We start from the raw sequence: 11,383 nt of genomic DNA on the forward strand, positions 1-11,383 counted from the left end.
AAAGAACACAAAAGACTTAAATGCTTGTTCTTGGACCCAGCAGTCATCACAAGGTATTAGTTCTCCCTAAATTCATCTACAATGTAATGCAATCTTGGTTTCTCAAAATGCCAGTAGGATCTCTTTGGAGTCAGACAAACTGATTCTAAATTGAATGTGAAAAAACAAATACTAAGAATGGCTGGAAATTTTCTGAAAGAGTAACAAGGTCATACAAGCTCCTCTGCATGTATCATAAAAGCTATACAAATGATAAAAGGTGGAACTGGCAAAAAGGTTTACAGATCAATGGAATGGAACAGAAAAGAAAGTCCCGAAGATCCAAATATATCTGGGAATTTCACGTAATGATAAAGGTGGCATTGCAAACCAATGGAAAACAGATGGAATATTCAATAAGTGATACTGAACTACTACTATGGGTAGCCATCTGGGAAAAATTAAAAATAAAGTTGGAGCCCTGACCAGTGTGGCTCAGTGGGTTGAGTGCCAGCCTGTGATTCCCAGTCAGGGCACACGCCTGGGTCGCCGGCCAGGTCCCCACTTGGGGGCGTGCTAGAGGCAACCAGTTGATCTATCAATCACACATCAATGTTTCTCCCTCCCTTCCCCCCTCTCTAAAATAAATGAATAAAATCTAAAAAGCACCCTAAAATAGGGTACAATGAAGAAGGTCTAGGTTTGGAGCCAAGATCAAAAGCTCAGTCTGGGCAGCTCAATTCAAAGCACCGAGTACGTAAGGCAGAGATGATGGACAGACAGCCGGGAAAAATTGGGGAGCATTCCAAACACATGTGATACCTGAAGCCACAGCACAGATAAGACTAGAGTGGGAAAGAGAGGAAGACTCAGAACCAAGACTTCAGGAACAACAAGGAAAGAGCTATCGGAAGAGCAGCAGGTTGGAGAAGCCTGAGGGACACCCAGAGCACAAGGAGGGAAATGAGAGCCCAGAAGAACAGAGTATTTCAAGGAGGACATTTTTGAAACTAAATAAACATCCACTCTGGATGTGCAATTAGAAAACAAAGGCCCAAGAATGAATCAAAGAGAATTCCCTAAAAACACAGAGTCCGGATCTACTTCTACTCTGAACGTTCCCAAAAGAAAGAACTCAGTTAAGTAACAGTAAATTCAGTCGAAACTGATAAGTCCTACAAAAATGTAGATAAAAAATAAATCTTTGTTTAGCGGTCAGAGGATACGGACAGGGATGTGTGAACTGTATGCCATTTTGCAGAGAGAAAACATCAACGCTTACTCTGAAATCCTACACTTTTTTAAATCTCAAAGATGTTAGATTATTTCCAGGTTGCTAAACCTTTTTAGCATGTTAAACTGTAGCACTTTCAGAGCAAAAATCAAATAGTATTCATCTCTGAACCTTAAGCATCTAGTTCAGTGCCTAAATTAAGTACTCGACTAAAAGAGAACAATAAAGAAAAGTTCGCTGAATGAAAACTGTGGGCACCAGAACACTTTTGTCCAAAGTGTGCTGGTGCTACAGCAACACGGCCTCAAAAAACACCACTCACTCCACAGAACACTTCATTTCTTTAGAAATAGAATGCTATGTGCAGAGATCTCATCCTTGTCTTAGGGGCGGGGGGTGGCGGGCCGTTGGGAGGACCTCTGGGCAACACATTCCACAGGTCTGAATGATAAACCCAAGTGCTGTCAGCCAGTGCAGTATCTGCAAAACTCAAGGGCGTACTCCACTGTGCCAGCCAGTATTGAATGTCTGCTCATTCATTCCTGGGAGATGTAGAAAATAGCAATGCTGAGACTTAACAGACTAGGTCCTTCCTTCCACACAAACTCAGCTAATTAAACTCATCAGTGGCGGCAGGATGATTGAAACACAACTGTTGGCACTCAGCTGGTATTAAGTTCAGACATGTTTCCTAACTTTCAGGTTAATGTTATTAGCTAAAATCTACCTTCTCATATGTGTTCTCAAAAGAATGGTCTACAAAAGCAAAAAACCAACAAACAAAACCCCCAAAAAGTAATCTCATCCTTTCTTTGACTAACTTTATATCAGATATTTTGGAGGGAAGCCACACATTTCTATGCTGCAGGAAAAGCATGAGTTTGGAAATAAGAATCATACCTCCAGTTGCACTGAACTATCCAGATGAATGATGATGATAATGATGATGATGATGATGATGATGAAAGGAACCCATCAAATTTATTTTGAAGCATGAACTCCAAATTAAAAAGTTGGAACTTATTACTTTGCACTCAGGCATGCAGCAAACTGAGTATTTATGGAGAAAACAAAGCTCTGGATTTTAATGACATATTCCGTATTCTAGGATCCCAATTTGAATTGATTGGTGAGCCTAGGGGCGGGGGAGGGGGAGGGGAGGCTAATCAGAGGCAGCCTCTGTATCTCTTCCTTTGGCTAATTTATTCAAACATGAAATATGAATAAAAATAATTATTACGGAGTAACAGGATTTATAAGTAGGGTTGTTATGTTCGATATGGTAACTTTTTAAACCCTTTGGATTAAAAGCTAAAACTCAATTCTACCTCCGTGAACTGAATAGCAGAAAGCTACCTTGCTCCTTTTAAAGAAAACTAGTGGAGGCTACCTAGCCCAAGCAGAAAAGCAATTCTCAAGTCACACAACCCCAAAAAAAAACTAAAGGTATTGACTTTTAGAAAGGATGTTTATAATGCTTTGGAGAAATGCACAACAGTTTACAAGACAAATAGCAAATAATATTAAACAGCAACAAATCAGGACAGAAAATAAACGAACTTCCATACAACTTGCCTGTCTTCTCTCCAAAATGTCCTTTGCCCACAGCACTGTTCACAGAGATCTGGCCAACATTAAGACACAGATTTGCTTAGCAGAGCTTTTCACCTTTTACCCGGAATAGTTATTTCGCGTTTTTTTAGATCCTGCCATTACATAGCACTTAAGAAATCCAAAGCAACTACAACTCTATGCTAAATGCCAAAAAATACAACCAGAAAACCCCAGCAAACAGGAAGACAATTCAAAATATTTCTAGCCAAGAGCCCTGTAATGAAGTTCTTGTCGTTGTGGTTTTTTTTACATTCTTAATCTGAATAGTAATACCTAAACACTCTTTGGGGGTGAGGGTGGGAGATAAAGGATTTGACCCCTAAATTACATTTCTAATCCCCCTTTCTACAGATATTAATGTGCTCGAGATACGCCGTTCTCCGTTTATCAAGGAATTAAAATTCATTTGTAGTTTGATTTTTTGCAGCGCTCTCCCATGTACTCACTTGAACGCATACACGACACGCAGGTGTGACGATGTCAGACTTACCAGGCACACAACATAACGCCCACCCAGAACTTACTCTGACTTGGTTTATCCGACTACGCAAGGCATCGTCTTGATGCTAGCAAAACAAAGCGTCTGCACCACTGCCACTTCTCAATGAACAGAAATTCCTGCAAACGGTAACAGCAAACTCACCCATTTCTCAAAGAAAGAGAAATCCCCATCTTAGAAACAATCGCAAAAAAAAAAAAAGGAAAAAAAAAAAAACCCACAACAACTTCTAAACCGCACATTCACATCAATGTTTTCAACTCAAAGCTCCAAACGCTGCGGCCAACCACACAACCGCCCACAATCACAGCGTTAGCGCCTTCTCTTCGATTTTGAATCTGGAGCCGGAAGGGGAAAAAACAAAACCCAGAAGAGTCGTCCAAACTTTCACCAAATGGGAGGAAATCATTTGAAGTTAAGGAAATGTGTTCAACGAGAGTCAACTGTCCCATTTCCCCGCCCCCGCCCCTTCCAGCGCCTGCACCGAATCCTCCCTGCAACATCGGCGGGAGGCGGGAGTGCTGGCGGCGAGATGCTCCAGGGGAGTCCAACGTACCCCGGGCGCCGGAAGAAATGTCAGGGGCCGGGCGTCGGAGACAAAGACCAGCCCGCCCAGCGCCCGGCGCGGTCCTGCGCCCCTAACCGCCCGGCGGAGTTGGGAGCACGGCCAAAGCGCCGCCGAAGTGCGCGCCCGGGGTCCCCCCGGCCCCCCTCCCGCCGCCGCAGCGCTGGCCCACCCCCGAGCCGTTTCCCTCCCAATTTGGAAACCGCGCGCCCGGGACAAAGCGGGAGGGCGCGCCGGACGCGACGGCGGGCCGCGGGTGGCGATGCCCCTCCGTGCCCGGCGGCGGGGACCACTCGGCGGCGCCCCCCCGTCCCTCCTCCCCCAAGCCCTCCTCTTCCCCGGCGCCCCGTCCCTCGCGGCCCCTCTCCCGCCTCCCACAAGTTCTCCCGTCCCCACCCGGAGCCCGCCCCTCGCCCGCGTTTCTTCAGCCGGCCCAGCGGTCGCCCCTCACCGGGCGGCGGGATCCCCCGGAGCCGCCTCCTCCGCCGGGCCTCAGCCCGTCCCGCCGGCCGCCGCCTCATGTGCCCCGCGCTGCCATCGCCTTCGCCACCACCCTCGCTTCTCCTCCTCTTCGGCTTCGGCTTCGGCCGCCGCCGCCGCCGCAGCCTTCGCCTCAGTCTCCTGCCGAGGCCGGAGCCGCTCCCGCCGCCGCCCGGACCCGCGGGGAGGCGCCTGCGCACTACGCGCCGCGATGGGGGCGGGGGCGTCCCGCCGCGGCCTGGGAGCGGGGGGCGTGCGGCACGTGGCGCTCGGGTGGGAGGGGGCGTCCCAGAGCGCGCCCGCGGGGGCGCGAGCGCCTAACTTTACGCGGTCGGGGCTGCGCGCGCTCCCGGGCGATCCGGGGCACGGTGGAGGCGCGGCGCGCGTGTAGCTCCCACCCGCGTGAGTTCTGCGCGGTGGACGCAGATCTCTCTGAGTCAGTACATTCCAACAGCTTGATTCCCAGGACCGGAGTGCCCCGTGGCAGGGCCTCCCTCGGAGCGGGCGGCTAACGGCGCAGTGAGGACACGCCCTTACCTGGCTATTCTGGGTGGGTCCAACTAGTCCCGGAGTCGTCCTCTGCGCTCCGCTAGGGCCCTGGTCCGGTGTACCCCAAGATGCTGATGTCCCTTTCTGGGTTCTGCTCTGAAGTTATTCGAGAATCCTACGAGCCCTTGGTAGGCTTACCATTCTAGCTCCTTTGATTAGTGGCTTCTAGAGGCGTTTCTAGATACGTTTGAAGTCCTAGACCTCTCGGATTAACGAGACCCTAATAGGCCACTTCCTCTTAACTCCTTGCATCCCAGCAGTCTAAAGACTTCTAAAAGTTTCTATGCACAGGAATCTCCAGTCTTGAACAGCCTGGTGAGAATCTGAAAATTCCTTAAATACTTGAAGTAGCGTGAGTCAGTGCACAACAAGAAGACGTACCAAGGAGATGATGGGGAAGTACTCTGCACAGTGCCTGCCAACTCTCACCCTCCGGAGTCATCTCGTTTGACCAGCTCTATACAAGAGGATAAGCTTTTATTTCACCCGTTTAACCAGAGAGGAGATTAAGCTCTAACGAATGAGGTTCAACACCCCCCCACCACCTACACCCGGAAAGCGGGGTCCAGCCCTGACAGCTAGCCCAGAGGTTGAAAAACTTAAGGGCTAGGCACCTGGCCCACTAACAAAGTTTTGTTTGGCCAGTACAGTGTTTTCCAAAAATATGAATAAACGGACAAATTTTTAAAAAACTATTTCTGGCTTCTCACTAAAATGTCAAAAAATGTGTTCACTTTGAGTCTCTGTATTCAAGTGGCGGCTACTTCCGAGTAACATCCGTTTATCCAGGGCAGGTGCTGTCCCCATTCAGCTGCTTGGGCTCTGTGCTTAAGTTCTCTTCCCGCTCCCCACCCCCTGCACCCCCTCTTCTTGCCACGCCCCAGTCCGGTCCCCAATCATCACATTTCCTCTACAAATGTATTCAAAATGACAGGTTATGAAGACTGAATTTATGAAAATTTAAATAAAGAACACGTTAGTTAAAGTAGCACAGGTGACACATCATTGTACATGCTGATGGAAATGTTAAACCTCACATATTGCTAAAAGCAAGTACAAATTGGTACAAATCGCTTTGGAAAACGGGCACTATCTACTAACGCTGAATCTGCGGAAGGATACACTATGACTCCATGGGAATTCCACAGAAATGTGTATAAATGTTCACCAAAATACTTATACTAAAGTGTTTTTTTTTCTTTTTTCTTTTTGGAAGCCCCACCCCCCTAGGAGTATTAATAGCAGCACTATTTGTAGAAGCCAAAAAAACTGGAAACCACAAAACCCACCAACTATAGAAAGGATAGATAAATTGCATTATATTCACACAATGGTACATTACACAGCAATGAGAATGAACAATCACAATGGCACACGGTAAGACAGGTGAATCTCACAAAACCTTCCATTTATGTAAGTTCAAAAACAGGCAAAACGAACGTGAGCTGTTAGAAGCAAGGGTAGTAGTTAACCCAACAGAAGAATAGTTACTGGAAAAGGGCATGAGAACTGTTTAGGGGCTGGTCCTGTTCTGTTAATCCGGATGCTGAATACACAGGCGTGTTCAGCTGCCACATCTGAGCTACGCACTTTTGTGGGGCATATTAGGACTTCGGTAAAAATCTTTGCCCTGACTGGTGCAGCTCAGTGGATTGAGTGCGGGCCTGCGAACCAAAGAATCATGGTTTGGTTCCCAGTCAGGGCACATGCCTGGGTTGCGGGCCAGTTCCCAGTGGGGGGATGCACGAGAGGCAACCATCCATTGATATTTCTCTCCCTCTCTCCTTCCCTTCCCCTCTAAAGATAAATAAATGAAAAATTTTTAAAAATCTTTAACGTGGTGTTAAAGCATTTGATTATGTATGTGTGCATATAGCATATATGTATATAAAGAATATATATAAGCAAATGTACAGGGTTTACAGTTGTATGTGAAACTGTTTATTTTTGTATTATGAATTGTTGTCTTATTTTCCATACAAACAGTGGTAAATCTACTTTTGCCCCACCCTGTAGCATGTATTATTTATGTGCATAATTAATATAGAATTAATGTTTATTAAAGATTTTCTCATAAATTCGTAGATAAATCTGCGGGGGAAGGCTTCCCACCTTTTAGCACTGGCCACTGGTCATGGAGGTTGAGAACACCACACTTTTTGCATCTGTAAATTAACGGGTAAATGTGGTGCCAGCTTTCCTGGGGGAATATGACTACCCAAATTTAGGTATGAATGGGGGTCTGTCCGCCCGAATTCTTATCTTGCTCCAGACTCCATTTGGTCATTCTGTTGTAAAACAAATACGTGACAGGAGGCAGTTAATTAAAATTGGGGCAATTTCCAAAGTTATTTATGGGCTTTTACTGTAAGCATCAGGGACTCCCTCCTAAAATAGATAGTAACCAGAGGTAGGCCATTAACCGAAGTTGTTTTATGGGCTCTTTCTTTGGGCACGGGGGACCCTCTCCCACATTCAGGCCTTGGGATGAAAGCACAGTTTCAAGGCTTTCTTTCTTGCTAATATAGTGTTTCTTGTGATATTGAAACACCTGGCGATATTATCAGAACAGGCTTAGGACTGCTGAGTTAGCATGTGAGACTCGTCTCCTTCCTCCTCCCTGCCTCAGTTTACTATTTATTCTATCTAATTGGTAAAAGGTGTTTCCTGGCAACCAGGGTGCTAAATGCTGGCCAGTGAGTTCTGCAGTCTCAGAGTTCTTCCTATGCTGTCTCCTGCTTCATAATTACAGGCGGGAAACCAAGGCCAGAAACCTGAGCCAGAGGATCTCCAGACCGGGCAGTCACCAGGGGCCAGAGCAAACCAGGGTGGCTGCTAGAATGGGCGCTCCTGGAAGGGAGGGCCACAGCACACACCCCGGCTTCCAGAGCAGGGTCCAGCACAGCAGAGCTGCTTAGAAAATAGGTGCAGAATGAATGAGTGAAGGGAGGCTTGTCCTTCCCAGCACAAAGGGGCTACGAGGGGGAAGAAAAAGAAGCCTCAAGTTTCACACAGGGAAATGGGGCTGGTTTCCAGCCCCTGGCAGGGAGGGGCGGAGCCCAGTGCTGTGAGAACATCACTGTATTCACATGGGGCCCAGGCAGAAAAAGATCAAAACCCAATTTGAGAACTTTGAGAGTCGCCCTGGGGCTCTGCGGTTTGGGAACTGTAAGGTCAGCTTGAAGACTGCAGTGTGTCACTATTTCCATGACACATTTTCCAGGGTCTCCACTTGGCTGGTAAACTCAGAACAAATTCTTCTGTGCTGGGGGATGGGCGCAGAGGCCCAGAGAGGTGGGATTGGAGAAAGCTCCCTGCCAGCCCCAAACAGGCTGATAATAAGAATTGTTAAAGAAGCTCTTGCCGACTGTACTAACAGCAGGGCGTGGGTATTAGTAACGCAACTCCTCCCTCATAATCCCCAGCAGTTTCAGCTAACCTGGCGGGACACATTATACTGCTTCTCCCTGCCACAGGATGTTGGCTGAAGCAGATTTTTTTGTTGTCATTTTTTTTTTTTGAATAGGTAACACAAGAAGGAGCGGTAAGGTGAGCCCCCACCAGTGTTTCCCAGAGCCTGGTTAGCACTTTCTTGTATATTAACGTTGAATTTTAAACCACGATCAGTCTACTTGCAAATGAGGAACAGGTGAAGTCCGGGCCGGAGTTGGGGGTGAGACTAAGACAGGAGAGTGGGAAGCCAGGACAAATCCCTTGGGGAGCAGAATCGGGAAACTGAGACGGATGGCTGAGCACACCGGCTTCGCAATGTGCAGCCAGGTGCACACGGCCACGGGGCAGAAGGCCTGGCAGGGGGCACAACTGGGAGAACAAGGACCTCACCCCCAGGGCAACCTTTCCTCCCTGGAGGCCACATCCAGGCCTCAGGGCGTTTCAGCTCCAGGCCCGGAAAAGCAGCAAAACCAGGTGGGCGGTGCCAGAAGCAAGTGCAATGACTAACGACCCCCTGCCTGTCACTGACCAATCAGGGGAGACCAGGACCCTGAAAGGGCGCACCTGGAGATCTGATGAATATTCTACTGGAAACCCTCCCCTGAGACCTCCCCTCAGATTCCCGTAAGAAAAAGATAAAAGCCTTAAGAAAAAGGACCCAGGGCACACGTCCTCTCCCTCTGGGGAGCAGCCTGAGCCATTTCCTTTCCCTTCTTCTTCCCCCACTTCTTTCCCCTCAAACACGTGTCTCCTAAACTCTAAGGCAACCGGCAGCTGGCAGCTTGTCCCGGGCTCATCCCCTGAACCTGCCCCCGGAGGCCTCTTTTCTCTGCCTTCCCAGCGAGCTAAGGCAGCCCCCGACCTCCGCCCTCCTGTTACTTCTCCCGTGCTCGGCCCTTCCTTGTGTCACTGTCCCCAGCTTTAGTAAATGCACCCGCCCAGCCACCTGGAGTCCTGTTGCGAAGTCTTTCCTACACGAAGTCAAGCACCCACACACTACAGCTGGCCCTAGGCAGGCCGGCTCAGGCCTCCTGTCCAGTAACAGGAAGAAAGGTGTAGGAGGGGGATGAAGAGACCTGCTCTGGGACTCCCAACCGGCAAGGACATCTGGACAGGCCCACACACCGTGCCCTGGCCCGGGACCCACTCTACCTTGGTGGCAGGCAGGGGAGCAGGTGCACGGTCCCGGAACGGCTGGAAGCCCTGGCTTCAGAGGCTTGCTCTGCCTAGCTGTTTGTACTTGTCTACTGGAATTTCTAAGATGGTGTGAGAAAGAGATGATGAAATGCACATGAAATCGCATTATTAATAGTTAGGGTTAATTTTTTATTGTCCTGTGGTAGGTCGTGGTCATCATCATTGGTTGGATAGCTGGGCTGTTTACCTGTGGGATCTGGCTAAGCAATTAAACTCGCTGAGCCTTGCTTCCCTCACTCGTAAGATGGGCGTGATGACATCTAAGGGTCAGGGCTGCTGTGAGGATTAAATAAGATACGCAAAGTGCCTGAACCTCATACACTGTCAAGGCAACAGTCCCTTTCCCTAGTGGGCGGCAGAGGAAGCTGGGTGTATGTGGATGTTCCAAAGCCCCCAACACGAGGACCTTAGCAAAACATTACAAATCCCCGCATCGCGCACGTGTCATCTGAGACAGTGGTTTCTACTGCTGTCCTTTCGCAGCTCGGAACCATTCCTTCACAAGACAGGGTTCTATACCATCGGAATGGCTGCAGTCTGATTCGGCCTTCTAATTCCCACTATCAACACCCGCTTAGAAGTTTTCCAAATATGTGGCAGTCTCCCCAGAAAGATTAGTGGGTCCCAACAGCATTTTTCTGGCCCCAGGCCGGTGGCTCTTGGGGCTGTCCTTGGACAATTGCCGTAAGGTCCTTGGAACTCAGCGTCTGTTTTCAGGAGGGGTTGCTAAACCCTCCCCAACTCAGGCGCCTACTAGGGGCTGCCTCAGCCCAGCCCCATGGTCTGGAAACTTCCACTGCCCCTACCTGTTCCTGGTACCCCACTCTCTGCCTCTCTGGGCCCGAGGTACTACTAAGGGGCTTAATGTTTTCTTCTCTGGGACACCCCCAGCCCTTTAGCCTGGGTCCTTCCCACTCCAGCCCAACTCAGAGCACCCCCTGTTCCTCGTCCAATTCACTCTCCACCATCCCCTCACTCACAGCCCTCCATAGCTCGAGGCAAAGGCTGCAGGTCCCTCCCTTCCATTTCCTTCCCTCAATTCCCTTGGGCTATATATAGCACAGCTGCGCCTTAGATTGTGTGGAGCTTCAAGTCCCAGCCCCCCCCTCCCCTCCCCTTTTCCTCCCCCAACACACGAGGGAGCCTGAAGCTGCTGGCTAAGGTAGGGAAGCCCAGCAAGAGGTGGCAGTAGGGGGCGTTTCAGAGGGACAGGAAAGGGTGGGCTGCACTGGGGACCACCCAGAGTCTGTCGTCAGGGACTTTCCACTTCTCCTCCAGCCTGCTAACCGTGCCCTGCCACTTGCTCTTTCTGAAGGAAGAGGAACAGGCGGAGTGTGCTGGGAATTCTCACCATCATCTCACTTAACCATTAGGATGATCCTGTGGGTGCCTGCTGTCTCCAGTTCACCGACGGTGTAGACTCGGAGAGGTCAAGCGGTAGAAGGGCGAGCATGTAGAGGGTGGGTGGTCAAGCAGCTAACTGACCCACGTCTGACACCAGCCCACACCCGGGACCCCCTGCCCGCCAGCCTCATTCGGTCAAAGCCTGCAAACTAGAATTTCTGTTCGTGGGATCTGACCTGGAAGGAAGAAGTTTACTGAGCAAATTACTCCTGTAGAAGTGCTGGAAACAAAATAATGATTAAAGACTTGGCACATTAACAAAAAAATGTTATCATAATTTTATCTTACATGTTGACTAAAGCAAGACTCTCTGGAAGTCTGTTCCTTAGAAGATCTGTGTGTCTTCCAAATGTGTTTTGGAAATAAAAAGCAATTTTCTCCCATTTCAGGACTTCCCCTTCACTGTACA

The 11,383-nt window shown here is 49.0% G+C and overlaps 1 protein-coding gene across 3 annotated transcripts in view; it reads right to left on the bottom strand.

The window, feature by feature from the left end:
- The window catches only part of GJC1 (gap junction protein gamma 1), a 29,679-nt gene extending 24,604 nt beyond the window's left edge, over nt 1-5,075 (bottom strand). The window contains exon 1 of one of the 3 annotated variants that reach the window (XM_045835631.1): nt 4,909-5,075. The gene's annotated coding sequence lies outside the window, so the exon portion shown is untranslated. Of the gene's footprint in view, nt 1-3,882; nt 3,985-4,342; nt 4,536-4,908 lie in introns of those variants that run through there. The other 2 variants (XM_045835630.1, XM_045835633.1) reach the window with 2 other exon arrangements.
- Between the last annotated feature and the right edge of the window lie 6,308 nt (nt 5,076-11,383).

This window comes from Phyllostomus hastatus, unplaced genomic scaffold (genome assembly GCF_019186645.2).
Source record: "Phyllostomus hastatus isolate PE091 unplaced genomic scaffold, TTU_PhHast_1.1 phas_contig_210, whole genome shotgun sequence".
Taxonomy (NCBI): Eukaryota; Metazoa; Chordata; class Mammalia; order Chiroptera; family Phyllostomidae; genus Phyllostomus; species Phyllostomus hastatus.